The sequence below is a fragment of the Phoenix dactylifera genome, chromosome 1 (assembly GCF_009389715.1).
Source record: "Phoenix dactylifera cultivar Barhee BC4 chromosome 1, palm_55x_up_171113_PBpolish2nd_filt_p, whole genome shotgun sequence".
Lineage (NCBI taxonomy): Eukaryota > Viridiplantae > Streptophyta > Magnoliopsida > Arecales > Arecaceae > Phoenix > Phoenix dactylifera.
Window position 1 is genome coordinate 35690880 of NC_052392.1, and position 20806 is coordinate 35711685.

A 20806-nucleotide genomic window follows, 5' to 3' on the forward strand; every position below is an offset into this window, starting at 1 on the left:
TTCTGTAATCAGCCTTAATTTTGAATCTGCTTGCCCAGGCTCAAGCAACTCCTCAACGTCAATCACATTGAGGACTATCTTTTCTTTCTTCTTGGGATCCTCCTCTTTTGACTCCTTTCTCTTCGGTTGCAACTCGAGATGGAACTTCTAACACTTCTCCTTGGTATGTCCATTGATCTTTAAATAGTTGCAAATTTTTTTTTGAGTTATGTTGACTTGCTTCTTACTATGCTCCTCTTTCTGGCTTGGTTTTCCGCCACTTTTTTTGAATTTATTACCCTTCTTACCTTTACTGTGTCTTCAACTTTGAAAAGCTTCAGCTCTTTCTGATTGCTCTCTTGGAGACCCTGGTATACTTCATAAAGACTACATGATCATCAATGGAGATTTCACGTGAGATAATTTATTTGTGGAACTCAGTAATGTAATTCTAGATAGATTGATTATACTTATGTCGTAGGTACTGCTGCTTAATCCATCTAAGACCTCCATAGATATAAAAGACCAATGTTTTGATACCAACTTAATCGATCTAAAAGAACGAAAGTAATTCTCTTAATCCGCTTAACTTGAATATCTTAAAAAAATTTAGAAAAAATAGAAAAAAATAACGAAAGTAGGATTTAGGTTCACTTTTTTATCATTAATAATAATAAACTAAGATACATATCCTTTATTTATGCTAATGAGGTTTGCCCTCATGTAATTTGCGTTGGATTTGTCTTCTAATTAAAAAAGAACATAAATTTTTCAAAATAGATATGATTAGTAGAAATAATCATAGAAAACTAAAATTTTATAAAACGCATATCTTAACTTCTGTATCGATTTTCTCTCCAACCACCCTACAATATGCCCTATCAAATTTTTCTCCAATAAAAAAAAAATTATCTTGATCGGCCTATTTAGGGCCCAAATAATGGAATTCGGCTCGAATCACTCGGTACACCACACCTTTTAGAGGATGACACATCTTAGAGCTACCAAATTGAGATATGAACACTAGTTTAATTGGCCATGGATGTTGCAGAAAAGAACTCGACCTGAAAGTGTAGTTTCGGCTGTTAACCTTTCTTCATCTGCGCTCTTACAGGGTCAGATGTAGTTTAGATATTAGATCCAAAACAAATTTATTTTAGATTTGAGTCAAGCCAGACTTGGACCCAGTTTTGACCTGCCGGCAGCCTTCATACCATCTACTTGGTGTCAGATAGTTGCTTGTAAGCTGGTCATTATTGAAAAAAGTGCAACTTCTATTAGCCATAAATAGAACGCAAAAGAGCCAGTTCACTTCCCAAACCAAAATTTCCTTGCACTTGCTTTACATTGAAAAAATATGAGTAATAGCAATCATCTTTTAGGTGCGTGGCAATTAGTTCAATTGGTAAAATCACTAGGCGTTGAGTACAAGTACCCTATGTTTCAACTCTATCATGCAGTACTTCAAATTTATTATCTCAATAAATTGAATAGAGATGGAAATCCCTTCCTTTATCTTAAAGCAAATAAATAAATAAAAATTAACAAAAAACCTAAAATCAGATTTCCAAGAAAAAGCTAAAACAGCATCTCTCAATTGCTAGCCAAAAGAATTATTATGGAAGGGAACTCCAGCTCTGTAATATCTTGAAGCAACAAGTTTGTCCGCATGCTCATCTTAGATAGATCTGAGACATCGATCTCTTTTGCTATATCGACGATCTCTCAGCGAACCAAATCTTTCGACCAGCTATATATAAGACTTTTGGGTCAACCGGAGCGCCTCATCTGATCAAACTTCATCCTGGACTAATAAATTTCCTCCAGATCTTATATATCCCAGTGATGTTACTTTCAACAAAATGTAATGGTGTTCACCCTCACAATTACCCTAAAACAAAGGTGCAAAGGTTTGACAATGAGCACCACTTGGTTTGTCAACAGATGGGCAACCCTCACTTGGGGCATTTGCTGCATGAAAGCAGCAGTTCAAACAAATATCCTACCCAAGATATTTTGGAGAAGATATTAGCTACTACCCTATTAAATACCCTCCAAAAATCTGGAGGAAGACCCTCTCATGAGGACTACAAAATTAAAACACCAGATCTCAATTTCTATTGAATAATTATTGCTGCCCATGTGGTCATTATAGGCAATTAGATTAATGTGTATTAGACAAGATAGGCACATGGATTAAACTTGTATAGTGTATTAATTAAGGTCTAATATGTTGCTAAAAGGATTATGGTTGCTGAAAAATTGATGCCTGGCCAGGAGCTTAGAAGTCCGGCCATTCGGTGCAGTTGATGTGGGCTTATGAACTTTACTGCAGGCAATGCACCTTTCATAGATCACATCTAATTAAATAGAAATAGTTGTCATGAAAATTTTACAGAATCTCGTTTGATTCGTGGAAAAAGGAGGAAAGTATAGTCAACAGGAAAGCAAAAAAGAGAGATGTGAAAGTAACATATCCATAAAAAAGAGAAACTCTTAAAGGATTTGGAAAAGTTACTTTCCCACAGGTTAGATATTGAGATCTCTTCTTTTTTTTTTTTCAAAAATATCTTTAGATCTTTTCTTTTATTAAAAGTATAATAGGAATATCATACAACTTTTCTAAAAAAAATAGATGCTTAACCAAACATAAACTACTCTAATAGGTATTACTTTCTCATGATCAATCAAATATATCGAAATCATTTTTTCATTCATCATATTTTTAAGAATTATTTTTCAAAAAAATATCTTAGTGAGAAATTTTTTTTTCTACGCACCAAACGAGTCCTTGAGCTGTGGAGCAGCCGCCAGTCAAATATTTGACCACTTTACTTTCCAGAGTGCCCGGAGAATCCAGGTGTAATATATATGGATAATGACATCATGATCCTTCTTATCCGGAATACATTTATATCCTTCCTGGGAAAAAGTTCCTTCAGAAAAATGTCGAATATATTTATATGAAGGATCGGAGCAACTTGCTGCAGATTGACTGCAGTTTAGTATTGATCCAAGCCTAGCATGACCACTGTGTAATATGTACTGCATTCAGGCTCCCACGAGAAAGGCATGCATGGTATCCCTTTTTTAATGATATCTAGACTATATTCTAAGTTGTCTTGAAGTGAATTACTTTCCAAAGGCTCAACTAGTGGCTAAAGCTTTCTCAAACCACTAGGCATGAAACAACGGGCAGTGGACTAAGTGGCAGTCTGTATCCCCATCCTGCTTCGCCTCCCTCGCCAACTTTGCACTATAGTGGCTAGGTGGGGTGTTCCTGTTTGCTTTTGTAACAAGGTGCAATTATAATAAAGTGATAGGCTCCAATACTTGGTGGGACCATGCCTTCACACTTGGATAACTACAGGTTGCCTATGTCGGAAAAATATATTACCAGAGAATAAATATCTAACTCAGCTGCAACATTTAACTAATTAAGGAGGATGTTGCCAAATATTTCCAAGTTTCCAAGAATTCTATGGATGCTATATTTTGTTAGATAAATTTATCGAGAGCTTTATTCAGTAACAGTCTTGCATCTCATGGCATCACACTTAATTATTAGGTGTGTATATATACATACATACATACACACACACACACATATATATATATATATATATATATATATATATATATATATAACCCTTTTTTAAACTTGTTATATGTTCACTAATTTTCTCTTAAGAATCTAACATATAAATAACCATATGCATGTAATAACACTTGAGAATAGGAATTATCTAGATAGAACTAAAACCAGATCGGAAATGTACCAAATACCAGTATATTTATATCAATATTTGCTGTTCTTGATGAATATAAAGAAATATAAATATAGATTTGGATATAAAAATGGTCTTGGCCAACTCACGTTCGCCTCTATATCTAAATGAGCTTATGGTACACTTCAAGACAAATGATGATGCACGCACGTTCCTTTGCCAACACAAAAGTAGAATTTATGACTCATTTCCAGGGATGCTCATCAACCCCATTCAGAACAACGGCGGCTTCCAATGGTCTTGCCCCAATAGCCATGGAAGTCCGCGACCGCCCTCGTTTGGATGCCACAATTACGTACGTGACCAACTCGCAAAGGACAGGTCTCGGTTGCATGGGCGTGCACGAAATCTACAAGACTAAAACAGTCCATCCGTCATGAACCGGCTCACCAGATTGCAGCTGAGTAAAAGATGGACAAGCCTTGAAATTTTGATATGAAAAGCTCAGCCGAGAGAGTTCCTTGCTTTGCGACATCCGTTTGATGCTAAAAAACTGTAACGCCTTTCAAATATATATCGAAAGACAAATAGAGCTGTAAACTGAATTGCTTTCTATGCTGCGCAGCACTTTGAAGAGATACATTGGTCATATCAGGGCTCTCCTCTTTCGTATTTGTGCCAGATTATAGCCCTTGATTCTGCTGGCTGCTTTTACGTTAGGGTAGGATGATCAGCCGTTGTATCAATTAAAAAAAAAAAAAAAGAAGAAGCTCAGTTGGGGTATTTTGGTCATTCTAAGCAGTCCAAAAAAGGATATAAACCACCCCTCATCCAAGATGCGTGTTGCCAGTGGCACACAAACACACACCAATGGCTTCCAGTAGCTCATCCTCTTCAACCAAATCCAACGCCCCTTCTCGGATCTGTCTCTGCGCTCCGACGACGCACCCGGGATCCTTTCGCTGCAGTCTCCATCGGAGTCCTCGAAAGATCTCGAGTCCATCCATGGCGGATTCAAATCCTTCAAGTCGGGGGGAGCTGAAAGGAGGAAAGAAGGCGAGCTCAGCAAAGAGCTCTTCTCATGCAAATTATCAATCCCTCGAGTCATGATCTCTCTAGGAGGAGGAATTTCCAGCCGAAGCCATCGAGGTTTAGTTTGATGAACGGGAGTAGCAGAGGAATCGCAGTGGTTTGACCTTAGTATATTGTTTTAAGGTCTTATTGAACTAATTTTGATGTACATATATATATGTAGCCGACTTTGCAATATGACTGAATTTATAGCCTCAAATTTTTATGGGCATTGGATAAGTGAATAGTTCATAAATTAAAGTTTTTTATTCTAAGAGGATTTGTTTGGATATTCTTTCTTAATTAATTTCCTCCCATCATGGCAGAGGCAATCCAAGTAATCCATTAATTTTTCTTTTCCCTTTGAAGATGGAGAGGTTGGAATACTACCGGTGTGTAGAAATTGAATGGGATAAAAGGCCTTTTGTGATGAAAATTAGTGGGAAGTAGTTCGTTCTTAGTAAGAAAAAGACTAGGCAAGGAGATTTTTTGTACTTGGCCATTAATTTTTGAATTCTCCGATTCCCGTTGGCTCCGCAGAAATACGTTATAGAGCAAAAGCTGCGAGGCAACTGAGGCTTCTTCCTGGAAAAGGAGTTTCCCCATGGAAAATCTCCACTTCCTCTCCTCATATCTTGCTAAAAGTTTGTGCTCGAGGGATTTGGGATATGGCAATGGGCTTAGATCGTAACTGATGATAATCTTATCATTAGTTTTAGAAACTTAGAAGACTTCGACTTCTTAGTCCATTTTGAGTGGGTCCCAACTCCAATATGTGCTTTGTCATCTGGCAGACTAGAAGAATTTATTAGACTCTTAGGGAGAAGTGATGCTCAATTACATTAAATTTTCTTCTCCCTAGTTAGCCGCCTAGCAGCTTCGATGCGTAGAAGAAATTAATTTTCTTTAGACTTGGTTGTTCCGGCCAGGCTATAGCACAAGAATATAGACGTACATTTGCCGCTTTTACTTACAAAGACAAATACATTAGTATATTCAAATTTTTACCAACAATTCTATATTATTATCTACAAAGCTCACAATCCTTTAGTAAAATATATAAATTGTCTACAAATAATTGTAATCCATTAGTAAAAGTCAAGATATTTGCCAATGGATTTACTAATCATAGATAAGTATCGAAATGTTACGACACTTATTTTTGAGCATAGGTAAAAGCTTGTGTTTATGCCTACAACGTTGGATTTACTATAGGTATAACCCTAAAGTTGCACATCTCTAAATTTTCACTCTTCCATCCCTTCATAACCAAAATTGCACATCTTAAATTTTCTTTCACTCTCCTATCCCTTCGCCAGTTGAAGCTATACATCAATACTAATTTCTTTTCACTTCCCCGGCCAATCTCCTTCACCACACGCCTTTTGCTTTCACCGAACCCCATTATCTTCTTCTCCCTTCGCCTTCCTCATTTACCTTCATCTTGTGCCCTTTGCTTGCCCTCATAGAGCTCTTCTCTCCTTTGACGCCCTTCACGTCTCCCACTCCTCTTCGCCGGTCTTTATAGATCCCATTCTCTTCCATCACCGGAACCTTAGGTTAGATCCTTCTTCTCCATCGGCTTCCACCACTAGCTTGTCATCCCCAACTCTCCTTTACCACATGCCCTTCACTTGCCCTTATAGAACCCTCCTCTATTTCATAGCTTTTTGCCTTACTCACTCCCCTTCGCTTGCCTTTGTGGTTTCCACTCTCCTTTGCCGCAGAAACCTTAGATGAGGGCCTCCTTCTCTATTGACTTTGCCTTCCCCATTCTCCTTCGCCGCATGCCCTTTGCTTATCTTCCCAGAACCCTTCTTTCCTTCAGTGCCCTTTACCTCCCTGACTCTCCTTCATCAACCTTTGTGAATCCCACTCTCCTCCTCCATTAGAACCCTAGATGCGGGGCCTCCTCTACTGGCTTTGCTATCGGCTTTGCCTTCGCTAGCCCTCATAGAACCTTCATCTCTTTTGGTACCCTTCACCATCCCCACTCACTTTCATTGGCCTTCGTGGATCCCACTCTCCTATGCCATCGGAACCCTAGGTAAGTGCCTCCTCCATAAGCTTCGCCTCACCCACTTTCTTTCACTGTGCACCCTTCGCTCGCCCTCAAGAAACCCTCCTCTCCTTTGGTGTCCTTTGCCTCCCCTACTCTCCTTCGTTATCCTTCATGGATCCCACTCTCCTCCGCCACTAGAACCCTAGATGAGGGCCTCCACCCCCAGCTCTACCATCGATTCTATCTCACTAAATCCTAGGTGGTAACTCCTCCACTCTCGGCTTTGCCTCCTCTACTCTCCTTCGTCGTCAGCTTTCCCTTCCCCACTCTTCTTCTCTTGAATCATCTCTGGAACACATGCACAACCTGAAAGGCATCATACTCCCCCAACAGCCTCTAGATGTCATCTAGAATTGGGTGATCTGTCTCTCCCAACCCCTTCTATAGAATCTACTCAATCACCTCGCATAGGAGATTCTATAGAAGATTTCCTCTCCCAATCTCTAACACTCGCCTCGCATAGGAGATTTCCTCTCACGCGGCCCTGAGCTCCACCCTAAAAACTGATGCCTCGAATGTTTGCCACCCTCCTGCAACAATCAGCCTGAAATCATTGTCCCTAATTACAAATGCAACACCAGTGCAACCTCCTCCATCTGGCAAACTATCATCAAAGTTTACCTTTAGATGGCCAGAGGGTGGGATCTCCCAAGATGCTACGATGTACTTGGGCACTATAGCAGTAGAGGGGGAGACCTACATATCCCTAGCCATCTTAGATGAAATAGCCATAGTAGCCTTAGCGACTTTAGCGGCATGACAAATATCTCTATCCACCACAAACCTCAGGGAGGCCCTCCTATCCTTGAAGACTGTCATTCTTATCAAGCCAGATATGATAAGCCAGATAGGCACCAACAGCACCCCAATCAGTAGAACTTGGAGACTGCAAGGCAGCCCTCATCTACCGAAGTAAATTCTCTACAAACTCAGTGGACTTCGATAGACATCCTCCAAATTTGAGCGGCTTGTGGGCACTGTAACAGGGCATGGCTGACCATCTCCACCACCTCCGGGCAGTCCACGCATGATGGAGAAATTCCAAACCCCTCCTCGCCAACACACTCCTAGTTGGTAGACATCCTCAGGACACCTTCCAAATCAACAAGGCAACCCGGGAGTGGACTCGCATCATTCATATCCAACCACCATCAAGTCACCTAGAACCCTCACCACCCATCATTGCCTGCAGATCAGTTGAGCAAACCCTGGCCCTCCTGGTGGCTGCCCAAACCAACCTATTTATGATGTAGCGGGACAACAAGGATCCTCTCAGCCAGCTGAGTCCGAAGGCCTCTCTGATCAGCACCTCGTCCCACTTACCCTCACTGGAGATGACGAGATCACTGACTGTGAGCCCCGCCAACCTCGTCGAATCAACTATCATCGGTAGCCAGCTTAGCAGCTGCTCAACCACCCATCTATCCTCTAGCACATCAATAGACTGACCACACTAGTGGCCCACTTGATCTGTGCCAACATAGACCGTGCATGAGAGCAGAACTCTCTCCATATAAAAGAGCAATGCTGCCCTGGCTGAAAGTTAGCCAATATTGTGTGCGCTCTATACTTGGCCCTTAGCAAGGTGCTCCACAAGTTGTCCGACTTTAAGATAAACCTAGCTGTGCATCTCGCAGCGAGTACCTCCCGCCTCGCCACTAGAGAGTGAATACCGGACCACCATGTTTGGATGACTAATAGACCACCTTCCATGCCACCAAGTGAATACCACGACTGCTATCCCATCTACTCTAGATGAAGTTGCTGAATAACTGCTCCAAAGATCTTAGTAGTGACAGCGACACAGTAATGTTCGCTAACATGTACACTAGTATCGAGCTCACCACCGACCAAACCAAGGTGACTGCCCATCATAGATAGAGCCTCCATCTACCATTTCTCCAGCCTGTGTCGATACCCTGCTTAACATCGGTGTAATCACTATGTCGAAGCCGGGACCCCGTGATCGGAACCCCCAAGTACCTCAATGTGCCATCTAGCTCGCCTATTGCTAGAATGTCTTTGATAGATGCCTTTATCTGTGGCTTCATCCTTGGGCTAAAGCAAATGACAGATTTAGCCCCATTCACCCATTGGCGAGAGATAGAGCAATAATTCTCCAGGATGTCCCGAACCATCCTTACCGCCCTCCTCGTTGTACGAACTAGTGCGGACAATCATCGACGAAGAGAAGGTGCAAGATCTGAATCGACTCTAGCACCGGTTTGTAAGCCTCTAAGATCTAAGTCTCCGCTGCCCACCGGAGGGCCCTGGAAAATGCATTCGAACACATGATGAACAGTAGGAGAGACAACGAGAATCCCTAATAAAGGCCAACTGCAGAGTCGAAGAATCGTGTGGGGGATCCATTCACCAGGATGGCAAAGCACGATGTACTCACACAGCCTATAACCCAGCAAATTCAAATCTCGTGAAAACCAAAGCTCTCTAGTGACCTCAATACAAACTCCTAGCTCATCCTATCATAAGCCCTCTCCATGTCCAACTTGATACTCATAAGGCTCCTCCACTCTAGGGCCCTCTGTAGGTCGGACATAAATTCCTGGGCAATGAGGACATTATCTGAGATGCTGCTCCCACCAACAAAAGTCCTCTGCTCCGGGTTAATAAGTCTTGGTAAGATGCTCCTCAATTTAGCGACTAGAATCTTCGCTGTGTCCTTGTACAAAGTGGTACACAAACTAATTGGCCGATAATGGCAAGGCTCCGAGGCATCCTGTCTCTTCGGGATCAGGATGACGAAGATCCTCTTCCAATCTATTGGTAGTACTACTAAGCTGAAAAATTGCTGAACTGCCTCAACCACATTCTGTCTGATCAGAGTCCAATACCTCCTAAAGAAAATAAGGAAAAAACCTGTTCGGACCCAGGGCCATATCCTTCCCAAAATCCAAAAAGTCTCCTGGATCTCCTTGACAGAAACAAGCTCGATCAAAGTAGAATTCTCCTCCTTTGAAATCCTAGATGATGGTTCCGGCATAAAGGACGAACTCTCGCATCTTGACCAATCTGTCTATCTGGATCTGAAGAACTGCTCCAACACCTGCTTGATAGCCACTGGATCCTCAGTCACCTAGCCATCAGTGCCCCTGATACATCTAATTCTGTTCCTCTGCCTTCTGATGATAGTTGACTAATGGAAGAACTTGGTGTTTTGATCCTTCTTCCTGATCCACTAAATCCGAAACTTCTATTTCGAGAACGTCTCCTGCTGACGAAGAAATGAGTCATGAGTGGACTAGTAAAACTTCCGCTCCTCCATCGCCTCAACCGTCAATTCTCCCCTTGAACCTCTAGTGTCTGTAAACTGATAATAGCCAGGCAATTGAGGCTTCTGCCTGGAAAAAGAGTTTCCACATATAAGCTTTACTCTAAAACTAAATGTCATTTGGTGATTCCATCCATTTATGGGGCAAAAGGGTCTGATGATTGCCTATAAAATCCAGGGCTTCCCCCAGATTCTATGCAAGAAAGTTGTTTCAATGATGGTTTTAAATTAGGACGCGATTTAGCATGTAGGCTCCTGCCAACTCACAATCTGAATGCACCATGAAATGTGGAATAGCACCATCCGTCCCTGCAAATGCTGTTTGGCCTGTCAAATTGGCTACATCCTCAATAGCATCCTAGACCCATGTTAAATCTCCCCAACTTCAACATGGATCGGACATGATGTTTTAGGCGAGTTCATGCAAATATCCAACACAACCTAACAATAACACAATTGTGAGGGATTTGCCAACCATTCCTTGCACAACTCACAGCATTGCACCAAGAAAGTCTTTACTTCAAATTCTTTCTTGAGGAGGTAATTGTAGATTGACAGCAACAGCATCTCACATTGCCTAAAGCTCCTTGTTAGCCCACCCTCATCTTGGTCGCCGACTGCCGTGCGCGCCTGATCCTCCTGGGGAGCAATGAACTTCTGCGGTAAAAAATTTTTTTTTCCAAACAAGAGAAGTTCTCCACTCCATGTTTGATCCTATCGTAGGGTCGGGCGTGCTTCTTTATAGACGTTTTCAACTTTTTTATTCTCTTTTGCTTGCATGGGTTGAAGTAAGGCTCGAAAACCGTTACACGCAACTCCTTAATGACTCCCATGGACGATTTCGTATCTGCCAGGTACGTCATCGTGTCGCCAGGAATAAACTGATACATTGATTGTGGATGTATGGATATATTTTTCATCTCATGGGAGGCCATGGCGGGACTCCCGACCAAGCGCGCTCGAGGACCGAAAGTGGGCCGCCCCCGCCACAGCGAAAGCGAGGGGTTCGATGATAGTTGACTGATGGAAGAACTTGGTGTTTTGATCCCTCTTCCTAATCCACTGAATCTAGAACTTTTGTCTCGAGAAGGTCTCCTACTGACGAATAAGTGAGTCATGAGTGGACAAGTGAAACTTCCGCTCCTCTATCTTCTCAACTATCAATTCTTCCTTTTGTACCTCTAGGGTCTGTAAACTAGAAATAGCCATATCAGACTTCTCAACCCATCTGAAAATGTTGCCCACCTCCTATCCCTTCGCTAGTTAAAGCTATGCATCATTTCTAATTTCTTTTCACTTCCCCGGCTAATCTCCTTCGCCGCATGCCTCATACTCTTCATTGAACCCCATTATCTTCTTCTCTATTCGCCTTCTTCATTTACCTTCATCTTGTGCCCTTTGCTCGCCCTCATAAAACTCTTCTCTCCTTCGACACCATTCACCTCCTCCACTCCTCTTCGCTAGTCTTTATAGATCACACTCTCCTATATTACCAAAACCTTAGGTTAGATCCTTCTTCTCCAAAAGGACGAACTCTCGAATTCTAACCGATCTGTCCATCTGGATCTGAAGAACTGCTCCAACACCTGCTTGATAGCCACCGGATCCTCAATCACGTAGCCACCCGTGCCCCTGATACATTTGATTCTGTTTCTATACCTTCTGATGATAGTTGACTGATGGAAGTACTTGGTGTTTTGATCCCTCTTCCTAATTCACTGAATCCGGAACTTCTGTCTCGAGAACGTCTCTTGCTGACGAAGAAGTGAGTCATGAGTGGACAAGTGGGACTTCTGCTCCTCCATCCTTTCAACTATCAATTATTCTCTTTGCACCTATAGGGTCTGTAAACTAGTAATAGCCATCTCAGACTCCTCAACCCTTCTGAAAATGTTGCCCACATCCTTATTTTATCTCCTTAGAAAGTTCTAGGATTCACAAAGGTTGATTAAGGAGAGTCAGGGAGGTAAAGGGCACTGAAGAAAAGGAGGGTTTAGGAAGACAAGCAAAGGGCATGCGGCGAAGGAGAATGGGGGAGGCAAAGTCGATAGAGAAGGAGGCCCTCATCTAAGGTTCCTATGGCAAAGCAGAGTGGAAACCATAAAGGCAAGCGGAGGGAAGTGAGTAAGGCAAAAAGCTTTGAAGGAGAGGAGAGTTCTATAAGGGCAAGTGAAGGGCATGTGGTAAAGGAGAGTTGGGGATGAAAAGCTAGTGGTGGAGCCTATGGAGAAGAAGGATCTAACCTAAGGTTCCGGTGATGGAGGAGAGTGGGATCTATAAAGACTGGCGAAGAGGAGTGGAGGAGGTGAAGGGCGTCGAAGGAGAGAAGAGTTCTATGAGGGCGAGCAAAGGGCACAAGATGAAGGTAAATGAAGAAGGCGAAGGGAGAATAAGATAATGGGGTTCAGTGAAGAGCATAAGGCGTGCGGTGAAGGAGAGTAGCCGGAAAAGTGAAAAGAAAGTACATATTCGATTCTTATATTCCAAAAGAACAAGAAAAAGAGAGGCAGAGCAAGAGAGGGCGCGCGCAGGAAGGAGATGGACTGACGTGTCAATATTTTCGATTTTATTACTACGAGGTGAAGGATCTTCACTCTCGCGACCACTTACATCTAATTCCTAAAGCAAAGTGTCGTTCCACTTCACCATTCCGAACCCTTCCACGTACGTGGCTATCTCTTCCCAAACGCCTGGCTCAGAGTCGCCAGCGACGAGGACACGACCCTCGTCTTGGTCTCCGACTTCCGTGCGCACCTGATCCTCCTGGGGAGCAATGGCCTTCTTTGGTAAAAGGAATTTTTTTTTCTCAAAAAAGAGAAGTTCTCCACTCCATGTTTGATCCTATCCTAGGGGAACTGAAGAGAAATTAAAAATGATGCATAGCTTCAACTAGCAAAGGGATAGAAGGTGGAATAAAGAGGTATGCAATATTTTCAAAAAGGTTGAGGAGTCTAAGATGGCTATTATTAGTTTACAGACCCTAGAGGTGTAAAGGGGAGAATTGACAGTTGAGGAGATGAATGAGCGGAAATCCACTTGTCCACTCATGACTCACTACTTCATCAGCAAGAGACATTCTCGAGACACTAGTTCCACAAATTTTTCATAAATCACGGTTCGCCAGATGACAAAGCAAATATTCGGTTCTCATGTTCCAAAAGAACAAGAAATAGAGAGGCAGAGCAAAAAAGGACGCGCGCGCGAAGGAGATGGACCGCCGCGTCAATAGTTTCGATTTTATTACTACGGAGGCGAAGGACCTTCACTCTTGCGACCGCTTACATCCAATTTCTGAAGCAAAGAGCCGTTCCACTTCACCATTCCGACCCTTTCCACCTACGTGGCGTCTCTGCCCAAACGCCTGGCTCTGAGTCGACCGCGACGAGGAGACGACCCTCGTCTTGGTCGTCGACTGCCGTGCACGCCTGATCCTCCTGGGGAGCAATGGCCTTCTGCGGTAAAAGATTTTTTTTTTTCAAAAAAGAGAAGTTCTCCACTCCATATTTGATCCTATCCTAGGGTCGGGCGTGCTTCTTTATAGATGTTTTCAACTTTTTTATTCTCTTGTGCTTGCAGGGGTTGAAGTAAGGCCTGGAAACCGTTACACGCATCTCCTAACAACTCACATGAACGATTTCGTATCTGCCAGGTACGTCATCATGTCGTCGGAAATAAACTGATACATTGATTGCGAATGTTTAGAAATTTTTTTCATCTCATGGAAGGCCACGGCGGGACTCCCGACCAAGCGCGCTCGAGGGCCGAAAGAGGGCCGCCCCCGCCATAGTGAAGGCGAGGGTTTCGATGATAGTTGACTGATGGAAGAACTTAGTGTTTTGATACCTCTTCCTAATCCACTGAATCCAGAACTTTTGTCTCGAGAACGTCTTCTGCTGACGAAGAAGTGAGTCATTTGTGGATAAGTGGGACTTCCGCTCCTCTATCTTCTCAATTGTCAATTCTTCCTTTTGCACCTCTATATTCTGTAAACTAGTAATAGCCATTTCAGACTCCTCAACCCATCTGAGAATGTTGTCCTCGTCTAAGGGAAGTGAAGAGAAATTAGAAATGATACATAGCTTCAACTAGCAAATGGATAGGAGGTGGAATAAGGAGGTAGGCAACATTTTCAAAAGGGTTGAAGAGTCTGAGATGGCTATTACTAGTTTACAGACCCTAGAAGTGTAAAGGAAAGAATTGACAGTTGAGGAGATAGAGGAGCGGTAGTCCCACTTGTCAACTCATGACTCACTTCTCCGTTAGCAGGAGACGTTCTCGAGACACTAGTTCCACGAATTTTTCATAAATCACGGTTCATCATATAATAAAGCACATATTCGGTCATCATATTCCAAAAGAACAAGAAACAAAGAGGCAGAGCAAGAGAGAGCGCGCGCGCGAAGGAGATGGATCGCCGCGTCAATATTTTCGATTTTATTACTACAGAGGCGAAGGACCTTCACTCTCGCAAATGCTTACATCCAATTCCTAACGCAAAGAGACGTTCCACTTCACCATTCCGACCCCTTTCATGTTCGTGGCCATTTCTGCCCAAACGCCTAGCTCTGAGTCGCCCGCGACGAGGACACGACACTCGTCTTGGTCTTCGACTGCCGTGCGCGCTTGATCCTCCTGGGGAGCAATTGCCTTCTGCGGTAAAAATTTTTTTTTCTTCCAAAAGAGAGAAATTCTCCACTCCATGTTTGATCCTATCCTAGGGTCGGGCGTGCTTCTTTATAGACGTTTTCAACTTTTTTATTCTCTTGTGCATGCAGGGGTTGAAGTAAGGTCCGAAAACCGTTACACGCATCTCCTTTACGACTCCCATGGATGATTTCGTATCTACCAGGTACGTCATCGTGTCGTCGGAAATAAACTGATACATTGATTGCAGATGTTTAGAAAATTTTTTCATCTCATGAAAGGCCATGGCAGGACTCCCGACCAAGCGCGCTCGAGGACCGAAAGAGGGCCGCCCCCGCCACAGCGAAGGCGAGGGTTTTGATGATAGTTGATGGAATAACTTGGTGTTTTGATACCTCTTCCTAATCGACTGAATCCAGAACTTCTGTCTCGAGAACGTCTTCTGCTGACGAAGAAGTGAGTCATGGGTGGACAAGTGGGACTTCTGCACCTCCATCTTCTTAATTGTCAATTTTATCCTTTGCACCTCTATGTTCTGTAAACTAGTAATAGCCATCTCAGACTCCTCAACCCATCTGAGAATGTTGTCCTCGTCTAGGAAAAGTGAAGAGAAATTAAAAATGATGCATAGCTTCAACTAGCAAAATGATAGGAGGTGGAATAAGGAGGTAGGCAACATTTTTAAAAGGGTTAAGGAGTCTGAGATTGCTATTACTAGTTTTCAGATCCTAGAGGTGTAAAGGGAATAATTGACAGTTGAGGAGATGGAGGAGCGGAAGTCCCACTTGTCCACTCATGACTCACTTCTTCGTCAGCAGGAGACATTCTCGAGACACTAGTTCCACGAATTTTTCATAAATCACGGTTCATCAGATGACAAAGCACATATTCGGTTCTCATGTTCCAAAAGAACAAGAAACAGAGAGGCAGAGCAAGAGAGGAAGCGCGCGCGAAGGAGATAGATCGCCGCGTCAATATTTTCGATTTTATTACTACAGAGGCAAAGGACCTTCACTCTCGCGACCACTTACATCCAATTTCCAAAACAAAAGCCGTTCCAATTCACCATTCCGACCCCTTCCAGATACGTGGCCATCTCTGCCCAAATGCCTGGCTCTGAGTCGCCCGCAACGAGGACACGACCCTCGTCTTGGTCTTCGACTGCCGTGCGCGCCTGATTCTCCTGGGGAGCAATGGCCTTCTGCGGTAAAAGATTTTTTTTTTCTTCTAAAAGAGAGAAGTTCTCCACTCCATATTTGATCCTATCCTAGGGTCGGGCGTGCTTCTTTATAGACGTTTTCAACTTTTTTTTCTGTTGTGCTTGCAGAGGTTGAGGTAAGGCTCGGAAACTGTTAAACGCATCTCCTTAACGACTCCTATGAACAATTTCGTATCTGCCAGGTTCGTCATCATGTCGCTGGAAATAATCTGATACATTTATTGCGGATGTTTAGAAATTTTTTTCATCTCATGGAAGGCCACGGCGGGACTCTCGACCAAGCACGCTCGAGGGCCGAAAGAGGGCCGCCCCCGCCACAGCGAAGGCGAGAGTTTCGATGATAGTTGACTGATGGAAGAACTTGGTGTTTTGATACCTCTTCCTAATCCACTGAATCCAGAACTTCTGTCTCAAGAACGTCTTCTGCTGACGAAGAAGTGAGTCATGAGTGGACAAGTGGGACTTCCGCTCCTCTATCTTCTCAATTGTCAATTCCCCCCTTTGCACCTCTATGTTCTGTAAACTAGTAATAGCCATCTCAGACTTCTCAACCCATCTGAGAATGTTGTACTCGTCTAGGGGAAGTAAAGAGAAATTAAAAATGATGCATAGCTTCAACTAGCAAAGGGATAAGAGGTGGAATAAGGAGGTAGGCAACATTTTCAAAAGGGTTGAGGAGTCCGAGATGGCTATTACTAGTTTACAGACCCTAGAGGTGTAAAGGAAAGAATTGACAGTTGAGGAGATGGAGGAGCAGAAGTCCCACTTGTCCACTCATGACTCACTTCATCGTCAGCAGGAGACGTTCTCGAGACACTAGTTCCTTAAATTTTCATAAATCACGGTTGATCAGATGACAAAGCACATATTCGGTTCTCATGTTCCAAAAGAATAATAAATAGAGAGGCAGAGCAAGAGAGGGCGCGCGCGCGAAGGAGATGGATCGCCGCGTCAATATTTTTGATTTTATTACTACAGAGGCGAAGGACCTTCACTCTCGCGACCGCTTACGTCCAATTCCTAAAGCAAAGAGCCGTTCCACTTCACCATTCCGACCCTTTCCACATACGTGTCCATCTCTGCCCAAACGCCTGGCTCTGAGTCGCCCGCGTCGAGGACACGACCCTTGTCTTGGTCTTTGACTGCCGTGCGCGCCTGATCCTTCTGGGTAGCAATGACCTTCTACGGTAAAAGATTTTTTTTTCTTCCAAAAGAGAGAAGTTCTCCACTCCATGCTTGATCCTATCCTAGGGTCGGGCGTGCTTCTTTATAGACATTTTCAACTTTTTTATTCTCTTGTGCTTGCAGAGGTTGAGGTAAGGCTCGGAAACCGTTACACGCATCTCCTTATCGACTCCCATGGATGATTTCGTATCTGCCAGGTATGTCATCGTGTCGCCGAAAATAATCTGATACATTGATTGCGGATGTTTAGAAATTTTATTAATCTCATAGAAGGCCACGGCGGGACCCCCAATCAATCACGCTCGAGGGCCGAAAGAGGGACGCCCCCGCCACAGCGAAGGCGAGGGTTTCGATAATAGTTGACTGATGGAAGAACTTGGTGTTTTGATACCTCTTCCTAATCCACTGAATCCAGAACTTCTGTCTTAAGAAAGTCTTCTGCTGACGAAGAAGTGAGTAATGAGTGGACAAGTGGGACTTCCGCTCCTCCATCTTCTCAATTGTCAATTCCTCCCTTTGCACCTCTATGTTCTGTAAACTAGTAATAGCCATCTCAGACTTCTCAACCCATCTGAGAATATTGTCCTCGTCTGGGAGAAGTAAAGAGAAATTAGAAATGATGCATAGCTTCAACTAGTAAAGAAATAGGAGGTGGAATAAGGAGGTAGGCAACATTTTCAAAAGGGTTGAGGAGTCTGAGATGGCTATTACTAGTTTACAGACCCTAGAGGTGTAAAGGAGAGAATTGACAGTTGAGGAGATGGAGGAGCGGAAGTTCCACTTGTCCACTCATGACTCACTTCTTTATCAGTAGGAGACGTTCTCGAGACACTAGTTCCACGAATTTTTCATAAATCACGGTTCATCAGATGACAAAGCACATATTCGGTTCTCATGTTTCAAAAGAACAAGAAACAGAGAGGCAGAGCAAGAGAGGAAGCGCGCGCGAAGGAGATGATCGCCGTGTAAATATTTTCGATTTTATTACTACCGAGGCGAAGGACCTTCACTCTCGCAACCGCTTACATCCAATTTTTAAAACAAAGAGCCGTTCCAATTCACCATTCCGACCCCTTCCACGTACGTGGCCATCTCTGCCCAAATGCCTGGCTCTGAGTCGCCCGCAACGAGGACACGACCCTCGTCTTGGTCTTCGACTGCCGTGCACGCCTGATTCTCCTGGGGAGCAATGGCCTTCTGCGGTAAAAAATTTTTTTTCTTCTAAAGGAGAGAAGTTCTCCACTCCATATTTGATCCTATCCTAGGGTCGGGCGTGCTTCTTTATAGACGTTTTTCAACTTTTTTATTCTCTTGTGCTTGCAGAGGTTGAGGTAAGTCCCACTTGTCCACTCATTGCTCACTTCTTAATCAGCAAGAGACATTCTCGAGACACTAGTTCCACAAATTTTTCATAAATCACGGTTCGCCAGATGACAAAGCGAATATTCGGTTCTCATGTTCCAAAAGAACAAGAAATAGGAAGGTAGAGCAAAAGAGGGCGCGCACGCGAAGGAGATGGACCGCCGCGTCAATAGTTTCGATTTTATTACTACCGAGGCGAAGGACCTTCACTCTCGCGACCGCTTACGTCCAATTCCTAAAGCAAAGAGCCGTTCCACTTCACCATTCCGACCCCTTCCACGTACGAGGCCATCTCTACCCAAACGCCTGGCTCTGAGTCGCCCGCGTCGAGGATACGACCCTCGTCTTGGTCTTCGACTGCCGTTTGCGTCTGATCCTCCTGGGTAGCAATGGCCTTCTGCGGTAAAAGATTTTTTTTTCTTCCAAAAAAGAGAAGTTCTCCACTCCATGCTTGATCCTATCCTAGGGTCAGGCGTGCTTCTTTATAGACATTTTCAATTTTTTTATTCTCTTCTGCTTGCAGGGTTTGAGGTAAGGCTCGGAAACCGTTACAACGCATCTCCTTATCGACTTCCATGGACGATTTCGTATCTGCCAGGTACGTCATCGTATCGCCGGAAATAAACTGATACATTGATTGCGGATGTTTAGAAATTTTTTTCATCTCATGGAAGGCTACGACGGGACTCCCGACCAAGCACGCTCGAGGGCCGAAAGAGGGCCACCCCCACCACAGCGAAGGCGAGGGTTTCGATGATAGTTGACTGATTGAAGAACTTGGTGTTTTGATACGTCTTCCTAATCCACTAAATCCAGAATTTATGTTTCAAGAACGTCTTCTGCTGACGAAGAAGTGAGCCATGAGTGGACAAGTGGGACTTTCGCTCCTCTATCTTCTCAATTGTCAATTCCCCCCTTTGCACCTCTATGTTCTATAAACTAGTAATAGCCATCTCAGACTTCTCAACCCATCTGAGAATGTTGTCCTCGTCTAGGGAAAGTAAAGAGAAATTAGAAATGATGCATAGCTTCAACTAGCAAAGGGATAGGAGGTGGAATAAGGAGGTAGGCAACATTTTCAAAAGGGTTGAGGAGTCTGAGATGGCTATTACTAGTTTAAAGACCCTAAAGGTGTAAAGGGAAGAATTGAAAGTTGAGAAGATGGAGGAGTGGAAGTCCCACTTGTCCACTCATTGCTCACTTCTTAATCAGCAAGAGACATTCTCGAGACACTAGTTCCACAAATTTTTCATAAATCACGGTTCGCCAGATGACAAAGCGAATATTCGGTTCTCATGTTCCAAAAGAACAAGAAATAGGAAGGTAGAGCAAAAGAGGGCGCGCACGCGAAGGAGATGGACCGCCGCGTCAATAGTTTCGATTTTATTACTACGGAGGCGAAGGACCTTCACTCTCGCGACCGCTTACATCCAATTCCTAAAGCAAAGAGCCGTTCCACTTCACCATTCCGACCCCTTCCACCTACGTGGCATCTCTGCCCAAACGCCTGGCTCTGAGTCGACCGCGACGAGGAGACGACCCTCGTCTTGGTCGTCGACTGCCATGCGCGCCTGATCCTCCTGGGGAGCAATGGCCTTCTGCGGTAAAAGATTTTTTTTTCCAAAAAAGAGGAGTTCTCCACTCCATGTTTGATCCTATCCTAGGGTCGGACGTGCTTCTTTATAGACGTTTTTAACTTTTTTATTCTCTTGTGCTTGCAGGGGTTGAAGTAAGGCCTGGAAACCGTTACACGCATCTCCTAACAACTCCCATGAACGATTTCGTATCTGCCAGGTACGTCATTATGTCGTCGGAAATAAACTGATACATTGATTGCGGATGTTTAGAAATTTTTTTCATCTCATGGAAGGCCACGACGGGACTCCCGACCAAGCGCGCTCGAGGGCCGAAAGAGGGCCGCTCCCGCCATAGTGAAGGCGAGGGTTTCGATGATAGTTGACTGATGGAAGAATTTGGTGTTTTAATACCTCTTCCTAATCCATTGAATCCAGAACTTTTGTCTCGAGAACGTCTTCTGCTGACGAAGAAGTGAGTCATTTGTGGATAAGTGGGACTTCCGCTTCTCTATCTTCTCAATTGTCAATTCTTCCTTTTGCACCTCTATATTCTGTAAACTAGTAATAGCCATCTCAGACTTCTCAACCCATCTGAGAATGTTGTCCTCGTCTAAGGAAAGTGAAGATAAATTAGAAATGATACATAGCTTCAACTAGCAAATGGATAGGAGGTGGAATAAGGAGGTTGGC